The sequence below is a fragment of the Haemaphysalis longicornis genome, unplaced genomic scaffold (assembly GCF_048455015.1).
Source record: "Haemaphysalis longicornis isolate Haplotype H1 unplaced genomic scaffold, Haemaphysalis longicornis Haplotype H1 scaffold_1, whole genome shotgun sequence".
NCBI lineage: Eukaryota > Metazoa > Arthropoda > Arachnida > Ixodida > Ixodidae > Haemaphysalis > Haemaphysalis longicornis.
The window spans coordinates 346,758,034-346,771,981 of record NW_027526203.1 but is presented as its reverse complement, the minus strand read 5'-3'; the positions used below and the strand labels follow the sequence as shown (position 1 = coordinate 346,771,981).

Genomic DNA, 13,948 nt, shown 5'->3' with positions numbered 1-13,948 from the left:
ACAAGTACCGAGACGTCGTTGTTGCGGCTCGCTGTAAGCGGGCTCGCAGCTGCGGTCGAGTTACATCATCGCATCGGTCGCTCGCGGTGCGTGAAGGTGGTATTTCAGTGCGATTCGCTTGCAGCGTCTGTGAAAGTAGGCTACGTGCGACATCGTGTGCGTCCGTATGTGCCACGGCCCCTTCAATGCTATAAGTGTCAGAAGCTAGGTCATGTCAGTGCTGCTTGTAAGAATGCCGTAGCATGCAAGCGGTGTGGTGATGCTCATGACCATGTTAACTGCAAAGGCACGCTGAAATGTGCAAACTGTTCGGGTCCTCACGAGGCAACCTCTAATGAATGCCCAAAAATGATGCATGAGCGTCGAGTTCTGCGCACGATGGTCAGAGATGACTCTACGCACAGAGAGGCTGCAGCGTCCGTTCGGAGACGTCGTCGAAGCTCCCGTCGCAGACGTCGACAGTCACGCAGTATATCTCGCCCAAGGGATTTGCAAACCACAGTGGCGCCACCGTTGGCGCCACTCCCACAGGTGTTGACACAGGAAGAACCACGACCTCCTCCGGTTCCTCCTCGTCGAGCAAATATTGCGTCTGGAGCTGTATCCGCCGACGACTGGCCTCTCTTGCCGCAAACGGTTTCTGCTGCAAACAAGTCAGCCATTGTAGTGAAAGGCCCACATGAAAAGCACAGCAATGAAGAGAGGATCGCCGATGAGAAGGTGTTACGCATGCTTAAACAGCTGCTAAACACTATGCGAAAACTCAGCGCAGGTCTGAAAAGTCAATCTGCGAAAATTGTGGTGCAGGTTCTAGATGCGTTGGAGCCGCTCATTGAGGCACTCCAGTGATTTATTATGGCACAACAAACCGGCATAATTTTATTGGAAGAGAGACTTCACAATTCTTTCGTGATGCAATGGAACGCAAGAGGACTGCGAGGGCGGATGTCAGATTTTCGGCAGCGCATGTTTAAATACAAGTTCCCAGTCGTGGTTATATGTGAGCCAAACATATCTGCCCCGTTTCGTCTCTCCGGTTACGTTCTCCTGTTGTCACAGAAGAAAGGAATACCCAGCAAGGTATTATTATGCGTACGAAAGGGCATACCTTACGTCAGACATATTCTCTTCGAAGCTTATAATAAACTATATATCGTATTTTTGTGGGGCTACAAGGTACAAGCAAAAAAAAAGCAACAGAAACTCAGGTGAGCTTGAATCCTAAGCAAACACGATTATCCCAAATACAAACGTATAAAAAATATCCCAGGGATAAAAAAACGTAGAAATTCGTAAACCGCTCTGCTATGCACGTGTCTTTCCAAGGCCTACTTCACAGGTATGCGCATATGTATTCATGGGGAGACTATGTTTTAGGAGAGCAATATAGGAAGTTTGATATCAAAGTATGAAGGTCCTAGTGCTTTTTATTAAATGCCTCCAAAGACCCCATTAGAAGGGCTCATCAGCAGGTGTACGCCATGACCCTGTAAAACGGGCTTCACTACTTTACACAAACGCGTTGCTAGATAGATTTTTTTTTCGAGTACCAAATGAAAAGTCATATGAAATGCACTGCTTCGACTCCACCGCAGTGCACTCGAGTGACCAATCCGTGCCGCCAACAAAGCAAATTCGCCGAATGACAGCAACGTGCATACCATTTGACTCAAAAATGCCATCTGCTCTGGGCATAGCGCAGTGCAGGACGCCATGGTATGCTATGCTCGAAATGGTGTGCTCGACATCGTCATTCACTGATGTCTGTCCGTCTGCCTGTCCCTCGGTTCATGCGCCCGGCAAAAAGTTAAAAGAAATATCGAACGAGACGTTTAAATAGGCAAAGCATTTCCGAGCAACTAAATCTGGAAACATGTTCCCTACTTGTCGACGTTGTTCAGCAAAAAAAAAAAAAAAAAACATTAGGAATATTTGAGGCAAAACAAATGGATAACATACATGCAGCTTTCGTTTAATTGAAAATAGACGTGGGCGCGATTTTACCAAAAGAGCTGTTTAGGCCGAAACAAATCCGCCCGGCGGAGGCAGAAAACACCGAGTGCACGTGAGCGCGTGCTTTGACGCGACCGCCAGACGACAGAAAAAAACTGTGGTTGATTCCTCTATCATGGGAATCGGTAAAACACGAAAGTTAAATGTGCAGCGAAACCTGCAGCTGAGCATGATTAGCGGGTCGGCGGCTGTCTCGTGGGTGTGCTCGGCGAGCGACGTCCTGCCGGCGGGTCGCTTCGGCAAAAGTGTACTGGCTTCATTTCCGTGGCGTATATGACGTCAGTGAAATCTCGGTGTATCCCAGGATAAAACACTTTCGTGTTAAAATATACTCCGAAAACGAACAACCCGAAGTATAACGTACTCTTCAGTACTAAAGGTTGCTTCCCCGCAAGAAGACCCTGTGTGCAGGGGTGCACCCTTTACAGGCCGCTTGCTTCGTTGTACTGGCGTCACTTCCGTGGCGTAAGTAAAATCTTCGTGAATCCCGGAATAAAGCACTTTCGCGTTAAAATACCGAGCGCACGTGAACGCGTACCTCGTGGCGACCGCCCGGCGTCGTCCAGTCTTGTGCGTGAGCTTACGCCACATGAGGAGCTCCCGCCTTCGTCGTCGTCGTCGTCGTGTAAGGAGCGGCGCGCCTCGGCTCTGCCGCGCCTAAGACAATGACGACAAATCTGTCAAGCCATCTGTTCACAATCAACACGTGGAGACGGTGACTGGAGCAGCTGACGAAGAAGTGGAGGTCTGTCGAGGCGAGTACGCGCTACAAGAGGATTTGCCCTACGCGGCTGTGCCGTCGGAAGACGACGACGAAAGGGATGGCGGCCAATTACTACTGAATATAACACTGTACATACTTATTGGTTTGTGCATTGCAGTGACGTCCAAAACGGCTCTGCGCTGATGGGGTCCGGCGATCCGCTGTCACTGTGGGCAGAAGCTGTGTCGATCCCCAGCTCTGCTGTTTCACCATCCTTGCACCACTAGCGCAGGCTGCGCCATTTTTTTGTGTGTGTGTGATAGTAAATTTTAAGAAAACACGCGTTCGAAACAATATTTTAACCACAGAATACAAAAAGTGCTCGCGCACGAGCCTTGGGCTCGTGGTTCGAGCCCAGGGGTCGTGGCTCGTGGCTTCTAAATTCGGTGGCTCGTAAGAACTCTCGAAGTTGAGGCCTCTAGCCTCCGTGAAGATGCAGTTGCAAGGACTCAAACAAAAATAATTAATGCATTTTGTAGTGCACAGCGACTCATTGTTGCCAAAACAGCTTTTTGGATGCTGTGCCTAAACCTCTTGTAGTTTTCTTGCTTTCTGAAAAACTATCAGCTACATTCGCCTTCTAGTGCTTAGAGTTCCATGAAATGGTATTCAGAGTGTGTACGCACATAAATTTGCACTTTCACACATCTATCTCAGTAAATGGAACTCCTGTTAAACGGAACTAACTTTATCGGTCCCTTGGAGTTCCGTTTATCGAGAGTCTACTGTACAAAGACGATGTATTTGGAGGAGGCTTGAAGGTCCTGTAATGCGCGAATTTCGGACAGTGCCAAATTAGGTGCTGGTGATTGGCGGGCGTGGGGGAGGAGCAGAAGGTACATCGATGCGGCAGAGACGGGGTGTACCATTTACGGAATGTCTCGGGGGTAAGGCGAGCATTGGCAAAATATTTGTTTATGAAATTTTCGGCTGATCTTGGGAGCGAGGGCAGAGAGGATAAGAAGCCGGTGGGAGTGAAGGCCCTGAGGCGGTCTTTTTTTTTTTTTTTTCCTTTTTCTAACGTAGAAGCTGTATCGCTTCTGAGACACTACCACCGGTTCTCAGAACGCGTAAAGCCTTCATTGCGCTTATCATGGGATGAGAGGGAAGAGAGGAACAGCATGAGAGGTTGGCGGGGGAGAGATGCGGGACAGTTACGTGGTCGGTATTGCATAAGATAGCGTCTTTCGACGACATTTGCAGCGAAACGAGCAGGTGTGGGGCCAATTTTTTGTTGGCTGCATAAATTGGCGAGTCGTGCGGTGTGGGGAAGCTGAACCACAGAATTGTCTTGAGATGTATGAAGGCCCCATACGGTTTTGTTTAATAGCATACTCGTGTGTGGCGAAAGTGTGGCACATCAACCTTTACATTCGACGGACGGCTTTCCGCGGTGAGCCCACATAGAAATGCTTAAGCAGTTAAAAATCATTCCCAATGTTTTTTGTTGTTCTTTTTTGGGCTAGCCATTCTCGGTTAAATAGTATTTAGCGGTACCTGCTTGTGCTCTGCAAGGAGACGTTTCAACTATCGAACACTTAGTCACTTGGCGTGAGTCGCGGCTCGCGATCTCTGGAGAAGTCGGTACAATAGATACAATGCGTGTGTGCTTTGCGCGTATTTTTGTTGCTCCATCGTGCCGATGTTCCACGGGCGTTACTGCAATTAGCATTTTCAATCTAATTCAACGCAGTAAAAATGCAAAAGAGTAAAAATGCAGATTTGTCTTGCACATGGGTACTCCAACCTTGAACTTATGATCAGTACGGGACGAGACATACGACGGTACTGAATAGAGTGCAGGTTTTAGGTATTTGTTGTAAAAAATATTTTGTGTAACACGCACCAATGGCACCGATGGGAAATGGCTCACCTTTTTGGCAAGATCGGGAATGTTCAATGCTAGTTTCAAATGAGTGACACTTGCGGTTCTGCAATAATTGCATAGCATAACCCGAACAGCACGGTTTTGAATAGATTTAAGAGAAGTGATGAGGTTGTTAGTATGCGGATCCCACACGCAAGAAGCTTATTCCATTTTTGATCGGACGAGGATTTCAAACAGTAGAAGTTTTGACGAGACATGTGCTGAAGCAAAGTTTCGCCGAATAAAGCCGAGCATGCTGTTAGCCTTGTTAGTAATGTACTCTATATGTTAGGGCTGAAAGTTGGGCTAGTTGGTGTTGACTTAGAACCATTTTACCAGCGAAAAAAAGGACAGGGACCTAGAAAGAAGCACTTCTTTCTTCTTTCTAGGTACCTGTCCTTTTTTTTGCTGGTAAAATGACTCTATGTGTGTGCGCCAAGAAAGGCCACTAGAAATGTGAACGCCGAGATATTTTTATGTTAACGGGGTCAAGCGGATAACCATCCATACTATAGGTAGGCAATTTTAATTTTGTTGTGGATCTGGTTATTCACATTGTTTTACATTTACCGGCATTTAATTTCATGAGCCATGTATCACACCAAGCACTTATGTTATAGAGATCATTCTGCAGAATTGAAATGTCAGATGTGCTAGAGATTTTCCTATAAACTACACAATCACCAGCAAAGAGTCTGATAGGAGAGACAACGGTATTAGAAAGATCATTGATGTATATTTAAAAAAAAGGAGTGGGCCAAGCACAGATCCCTGGGGAACACCTGAGGTTACAGGGCAAATATTAGAGTCATAGTTATTAACACTTACGTACTGTGTGCGATCCATTTCAGAACATTTGGGTCAATATTAAGTTTACGGAGTTTAAAAACCAGGAAGCTATGAGACACAGTGCCAAACGCTTTAGCGAAATTAATAAATATGCTGTCAATAACGAAGGAACTACCTAACACTCTGTACAAATCACTGGTGAAAGCTAGCAATTGGGTTTCTCATGATTAATTTTTTTGAAAACCGTGCTGATGGGCTGAGAAAAATGAATTAGACTCCAGGTAGTTAACAATGTGGGAATAAATTATGTGTTCCAGTAGTTTGCAAGGTCATCATCATCATCTTCGGCCAATTCAGGTCCACTGCAGGCGAAGGCATCTTCCATTGACCTTCAGCTGCTCCTGTCACGCGCTGCTCGAGTCTACAGTTTACCCCGAATTCCGTTATTTCATCCCTTCATCGAATTAAACGCCTTCCCCTTTTTCTAGACCCGTCTGTTGGTATCCACTCTCTTACCCTACTTGTCCACCGGTTGTCGGTTCGTCTCACTACACGGCCAGCCCAAGTCCATTTCTTTTTCTTTATTTTAACTATGATATCGTCAACACTAGTTTGTTCTCTGGTCCAGGTAGCTCGTTTCCTGTCCCTGAGTGTTACTCATAACATTATTCGTTCCATGGTCCGTTGAGCCGACCTAAGTTTGCTTTCTAGCTGTTTAGTAAGGGGTCAAGTTACAGCTCCGTATGTCATCACCGGCAGTATGCACTCGTTCTAGATTTCTCTTTTGAGTGACAGAGGTAGGTTACTTTTCATTATTTGGGAGTGCTTCCCAGTGCTCCCCAACCCATACCTATTCTTCGCCGGATTTCTCTCTCGTGGTTAGGGTCAGTACTAACCATCTGTCCGAGGTAGTTGTATTCTTCGAATTCCTCTAGCGTTTCGTTTCCTAAGCTGAAGCGGACGTTTTTGGCATGCTTGTTCCTCATTACTTCAGATTTATTCGGGTTTATTTTTTAGCCTCACGACCGTGCTTTCTGATTGTAGTTCCTCAAGCATTGTTTGTCGATGTTCTGCAATCTCACTCAGCACCACTATGTCGTCCACAAACCTCAGATGGCCGAAGTATTCCCCGTTTATCCTCAATCCTATGTTTTCCAAGTCACGCTTTCTAAACACCCCCTCCAGACATGCTGTGAATAGTTTTGGCGAGATGATTTATACCTTTGCTTGTGGAGGGTTATCCTGCACGTGCATTTCTTATATATGTCTTCTAGAAGTCATATGTAGGTCCCCTTTATTCCCTGTTCTTTCAGTTTTTCTAGCACGGTTGCGGGGAGTACGGAATCAAACGCTTTCTCGTAGTCAATAAATGCCATGTAAAGAGGTTTAGTGTATTCTGGGGATTTTTCTACCTTTTTCTATACAACATGGATGTGATCCATGGTTGAGTACCCTTTCCTAAGCCCAGCCTGCTCTCTGGATTGTTAGAAATCCAGGCTGTCACATATGCGGCTCACTATAACTTTAGTAAACAGCTTGTAAACAACTGAGAGTATAAGAACGTACTGAGTAGCGCAAAGTAACACACACAAGAAAGAGGACACGAGACAGCGCCTGTCCCGTGTCCTCTTTCTTTTGTGTGCTACTTTCCGCTACTCAGTATGTTCTTCGACCGATACCTACACGCCCAGGAAACAAGTTTTCCCGAACTGAGAGTAGGCTGATAGGTCTGCAATTGTTGAGGTCCTTGGGATCTCCATTCTTATGAATCGGAATAATGTTGGCATTTTTCTAGGCTATGGGCATTTTTTGAGTCTTCAAGCATTCAGAAAATAGTGTACCTAACTTTTCCAGAACAATATTTCCTCCCTCCTTCAAAAGATCCACGGTTGTGCTGTCGTCACATGCAGCTTTTCCTTTTTTCATGCCTTTCAGACCCTTTCCCACTTCCTCTTTAGTATCTAAGTGGGACATCGCAAGTTGAGCTTGTCCTCTCAGTAGTTTCACCTGGTCCAACATCGCTGGCATACAGCCTGGTGTAGAATCGTTCTGCTACCTTCATTATCTCGTCCAAGTTGTGCGTAATGTTGCCCTGCTCATCTGTGCGTGCGTACATGCTGTCTTGCCGATGACTAGCTTTTTCTTAGTTGCTTTCAAGCTTTCTCCCATTTGCTGCGTTTCCTCGATCAATGCCATGTTATATGCACGAATATCGTTTGTTTAGTTTTCTCAATTTATTTAGACAGCTCTGCTAACTCAGCTTTATCCACCGTACTTGGCTTTATCCACCGTACTCAGCTTTATCCACCGTACTGTCATGTTCTTACGTTTCGCAATTAGTTCCTTCGTTTTTTTTAGTAAGTTTTCCACTTTGTTCCCTACATGTTGCTTCTCCCACTCTCTGGTTCACTGGTTGCCGTTGTTACGTTTTCATTTAGCCTGTTTACACTGACCTCGTTCTCCTAATCTAGAAGCGCGAATTTGTTTTTATTTTAAACTTCTGTGATCTGGCTCTGACTGACTCCATGCGGGGTTTCTTAGTTTTCACGAGTTTGCTCCTTTCTATTCTGAGATTCAGCCTTAGCTTGCATCTAACCATCCTGTGATCGCTGCTCCGAATCTTGCTTGGCACTTCTACCTCTTGCACAATACTTGGGTTGTCACTTAAAATGCACTCAATTTCGTTTTTTCGCTGTACCATCAGTATTTTCCATGTCAATTTTCTATTCTTTCGTTTGTAAAATAATGTGTTCATCAACCTCACGTTATTTCTCTCTGCAAATACCACCAGTGTATCTCCTCGACTGTTGCGATTGTCTATTCCGAAGTTTCCCACTGACCTTTCTCCCATTTGCTTCTTACCGACGTTTGCGTTAGTCTCCCACCGCCACGACTCCCTCGCTAATATTGAAAAACTCCTCCACGTTTCCTGCTATTTCTCTGTGGATTAAAAACCCCACCCGTGTTTTTTCTTCTCTTGGGGCCTACTGCAGCACAGAAAATGCCCGGTAGTGAGCTTCATGAAGCCTTTTCCTGTTCTAACTTCGCTTAACCCTATAATATTCCACTTCATGTCCGAGAGTTCCTCTAGTAGTACAGCTAAGCTGCCCTCGCTAGACAGAGTGCGTGCGTTGAACGTTGCCAGGGTCAAGTTCCAATGGTGGCCTGCCCGGACCCAGATATTGTTAGCACCCTCTGCTGTATCGCTGTTCTGACCAGCGCAGTGGACAGGTGCTCTACAGCTGCTGGAGACTGAGGGCCGAGGGTTGAGTTGGTTAGTCATGGGAGGTGGCGGCCAACTAATAAACCAAGGTGGCCATTATTCTGCATGTCTGCAGGTCGTTCCGCCATTGTGGATGCGAGACCTTTGAGCGTTGCTAGTATTTCGCTGGTAGTTTTTCTTGGGTCTTCTTTTTGAGGACCAGGATTCAACTCTACATCTCCCGACAGAAGCAACTCTTTGCCAACATGAACACAGTCACAAAAAGCACAAACAAGGCTTGCGGTCTTGGGACAAGCAGCAAGAAACGGTTACTCGTTCGCTTTGAGCACAACGAGAAAAAGGTACTAACCCGTACAGCAAGAAACAGCGGTTTTAGCGACGAGTGTTCCATCGCTGCAGTCCGATGCCTACTGGCGTGAACATGCGTCGTGCAGCTATTCAAATCCGATTCCAGTGATGGTGTCGATGTTGACGCGGTTGTCTTGAAAGAACGGAGTTCAATCCATGATTCCAAGCCAGGAAGCGGCAACAGGCGCTCCATGGGGTGGTGGCCCGAAGGTAAAGTTCACGGCACGAACGGTGTGGCTGGATCCAACACAAATTCCGAGGGTGAAGGCATCGCAGTAAGGAACCACGGGAAGATGACAGCCGCCAGCTGTACAGCAAAAAACAGCAGTGTTAGCGACGAGTGTTCCATCGCTGCAGTCCCATACCCTCTCTAAGCGTGTGCTACCTTTAACTTGTACTTCCTGTTTAGCTTGATCACAACAAGCCGGACCTCTCGCTAACGCGGTCAAGTTACTCCGCATTCCCTGCTATTTATTTGTCAATAAAGAAATCAATTTCGAGCTCCTTCCTTTCTGGACGCCCTCGGTAGCACAGAATACGCCCGTCTGGTAGATTATTAGCACAGGTAAGCTGCCTTCGTTTGACAGAGTTCTTGTGGCAAACGTCGCCAGGTGAAAATTACGAGTAACAAGTCCAGGCATACGAAACGACAAAAAAATTGCTCTAGGCTGTAACATTGCCCAATGCAAAACCTGACGCTTGCATTGCGTGATGTCACAGCATATGCCATGCTTTTAGGAGTGAAGCCCCTTAGGAGCTGGGGCTGTTGGCATCTCCTGTCGTCGTCGTCGTCGTCGTCGTAATCGTCGTCGTAATAGTCGTCTCATGTAGTCACGGTACTAAAACACCGGGAAACTCGTTTACGCCTCGCGCTAGAACGCAACGCGTACTAAAAAAATGGCCGCGTATCTGCTCCTTTCGTCCCAAATGTCGACGAAAGACGATAGCCTTTGTCGACATTTGCCTAGTAAATGCCTCCCTTCGATTTTTTGCTCACCTCTCATGTTGTCCCTCTTGCGTCGCGCTCCTCCCAAGGTAAAAACGCTAAAGGTTTGCTCAAGTCAATTTAAATTTACCGCGTTCCACTGCTCAAGGCCGAGTGCCTCGATTCCAGCGCTGCCGTACGGTGGAGACGTGCGTGAATCGAGGCGCCCTACTTCAGCGTTTATAGAATCGCGTTGCCCTAGTCCACATGCGTTCCAAGCTGAACGTGGAACCTCTTTAGTGGAACCTTTCGTAACTGTCACCGCTTGAATTCATTCTTAAAATGCCGCAAGAAGCTATAGTGGCGCGGGCGACAGCAGGCGACAGCGTGATTTTTTTTTTTCTGCAGTAAATGTAGTATTTCATTTCACAAAAAAAAAACAAGAATCTGTGATTTTTTTTATAAAGGAGCACTGTAACTATCCCTTCTGTATTAATTTTCTGTCTTATATATTGTTCTTGTTCAACAATGTTGACAAGTATGAACATACAAACCGGACTAGACGTTTAGATTTCGCTGTGAGTATATAAGACTATTGCGGAGACTTCGTTTCACTTTGGCCGGGTGGCTAAATCGAGTCACAGACACGCAGACAGGTAGACAGACAGACCGAAATTTCTGGGTTTAAGAATCCCAAGAAATACGATCGTCTTTAAAAAACACTGGGACACTCGTTTACGTCTCGGGCTAGAGATCTTCGTGCTTCAAATGCAAGAGACTTTTACGGCAAAGCTGTATACCTGTACCCCCCCCAACAGCTTCATCTGTGTTGGTAAGAACGCCAAGGCGCAATAATACACTTATGAACTTCATGCTTCTCCCCTCCCCATGTTTCACGTTAGTGCGGATGACCCGGAATTTTATCTTCGCACGCTTCCTGATCTGTGCTTTCCTTGTCTCCGGAATTGGGGCCCTGCAATAATGGCTTAGACAGAACGAATGGCACCAGCCCTTTTTGTCACATCGCACGCTTCGCCTTGTAACTGGCCTATCTTTCTCCTTCGATTACAATGACTGGGCATTCATGTGTGTTGCGAGGAAGGCACACGGTTATTTTTAGGCACGATGCTCGATTAGGTAGTACGTGAGTGCGGCTGAGTGAGTGTGCGTGAGCGTTCCCAAGTGCGGTTGTAGAGTCTCCTTACTGGACAAAAGTTGCACAATTTGTTTTATGGTATGCGAGATAGAACACACAATATAGCAGATTTCAGCACCTCCTGCTATTCGTGTGGAGGCTGTGCTGTTGAAAGTAGCTTCAAAAATTAGGACTCACAAAGCCGGCTTCGAAACCATACTGAAGCGCGTAAGGAAGGGGATGGGTCTTCGAGATTTTCTTTAAACCGTGGTGCGTCAACGCCCTTCTTGAAAACCTCGCTTTCACATTCGCGGTTGACGGCCCAGATGCTGTATTCGCTTTATCAAATGTGACGTAGTGAAATGCTCAGAATTATTTGAGACCACCTGAAATCCTTAACAAGCGCCTTGTCAGAAACGCGGCTGCCACGGCCAAGTTTCTGGCGGAGGAGGTCTGTTCTGAACGAGTGCACTTGCAGTGGCATGGAAACGTCGATGCGCTGTACCATTCAATCGCACGTACAAGTATGTTTGTTTGTTTTGTATTTGATAACTACGCTTGAACTAACGTTGTATCTTAATAGTAACACAAAAAGAGGCCCAAAAGGCCGCGTGACTTCTTGATGAACACTGACACCAAGCCCGCATGACCTTCGCGTGACCTTTGACACCAAAGCACACGGACAGCACAGATGAATGCGTGTAGGAAACACATACCCATACACTTATCAAAAACCACATGAATATATAATTATACATGCGAAAGCAACATAAGACCTATATACGAAAGGCCCGTTTCGACCTATGCAGACCTATTCGCATACAAATCAAGCGCGACAGAGATTCAATGATAGCTACACGTGGTTGCAAAATGGCAAAGTCAAAAAATATTTTAGCAAAAGTACACATTATTCAAGGCTTGGAGAAAACGAAAGTAGATGTGCGCAAAATTATGACTGCTGGGGGAATTTTAAGTTATGTTTCTTAATGCAAAGATAAAGGTTTCTATACGATATACAGCACGTAGGTTAACAATTCATAAGTTTTAGGATTTGTCATTTTAATAATTGCGCAACCGATCCAGTTGTCGTTTTACATTTCACGGAATTTTCATGACCTAAATAATATTGTACTTACACATTGGTATATGAAAAAAATAAGTACTCACTATTGCCTTTTAATTCTAAAAAGAACATGATTTCTGAAAAACTCCATTTGTACAACGTTGCCATACCTTGAATACTCTCTAGTCTGCAGCGTTTGAGGAAATGCTTCCCCGACTATATGAATTTTGAACGAATCTTGTGTCATTCCTCTGCATCCGCCGCGGTGGCTCAGTGGCTAAGGCGTTGCGCTGCTGAGCACGAGGTCGCGGGTTCGATATTCCCGGCCGCGGCGGCCGCTTTTCTGATGAAGGCGAAAAGCGAAAAGTCCCGTGTGTCCGAGATTTAGACGCACGTTAAAGATCCCCAGGTGGTCCAAATTAATCCGGAGCCCTCCACTACCGCGCGCCTCATCGCCTGCGTTGCGTCGGCGCGTTAAACCCTGCAATCAATCAATCAATGTCATTCCTCTGCGTTTGGTAGAATCTTTCCACATTAAGGTTTCTATAACACCCAAATAATAAACAACAGTGTTTACAGGAGTGTGCATACAGCACGTAAATAGGGTTGGTTAAAAATTGTATTGGCAAAATTGTACGAAATGAACTTTACAGGGCAATTAATTGATTCATGCTACCTTTATAATGTTCATGTTACTTGTCCATCGAAGATTTTTATAAAATTGTGTCCTAACAACTGATATTCTGAAGGCTGCTTTAACGTAGGTGGTTTGAATGTTCAAAAATTATCCAGATGAAGTGATAAAATAAGCGAGAATAAAACAGTGCATTTGGTTTTTTTAACATTCAATAGAAGCTGATTTGCATATCTGGATAAATTTCGAAGCCACAATTTACCCGTGATTCAACGGCAAAAAGACCTTTGCGTAAAGAACAATGTGTACAGCCAGGGAGATTTCAACAATAAGAACATTCTTTTAATCCTGTAAGTAACATATTCAATGTATGATTTAACATAATTAGTCAGAACTGCGTAGGATTAGTGAAATAACGAAGTGGAACCCCGGCCCTTAATCCGTAGTATGGGCGCTGTTCTAACAGTACGTGAGCGTAGTGTAGAATCACAGGATTTGTTAAAATTCAAGATGCACGTTGTGTATAGTTGCATTTTTGCATTGATTGCAGTCTTTCCTGTGATATTTAGTAGAGTTGATCTAGGTAATTATATCTGCGAAGTCTGTACTCAATTCAGGCATTAACTGGGCGCTTACAAAAAAGTTTCGTAAATCTAGAATGTATAACTTTCTCTGATACTTTGGGAAACAGCCAGAGTATTACTATTGGTCAGTAGTTAGGCGTACAACTCAGATTACCAGCATTGTGAATAGCGAAACTTGAGTAATATTCATTTTACCGGGAAATATTCCAGCGAGAAATGTGTGTTGGTCGCCTGGCAAACTACGTCCCATGATAAATTTGGCCCCATTTCAGTTGGAGCTGGTGTAATATAATCGAAGCCGTGCACACAAAACGTTATTTTTTGAACCATCGATTAGACTGACTATTTCAAACTGAAATAGCCGAGTAAAGAAATGGCATATGCGAGTTGGCTTCTGAGGCATCAAAAGTTAAGAAGTGGTGTTAAAACGGGCATTAGTAAAAACCTTACCAGTTAAACTTCGTCCGGCACAAAGTTTTGTCATGGGCATAATAAGCGACTGGAAATGTGTTAGGGTGGCAGGAGGTCCGGGAAATTTTGGCATCCGTACTCAGGTTATCTTGATCATGTTGTGCGCGTTCAGAAATTCTCGGTTCCTCGGTGC

General features: G+C 45.3%; 1 protein-coding gene across 1 annotated transcript in view; it reads left to right on the top strand.

Annotated features, from left to right (window-relative positions):
* LOC144153661 (uncharacterized) overlaps positions 1-13,948 on the top strand; it is a 207,492-nt gene that overhangs the window by 178,605 nt on the left and 14,939 nt on the right. The window lies entirely within an intron of this gene.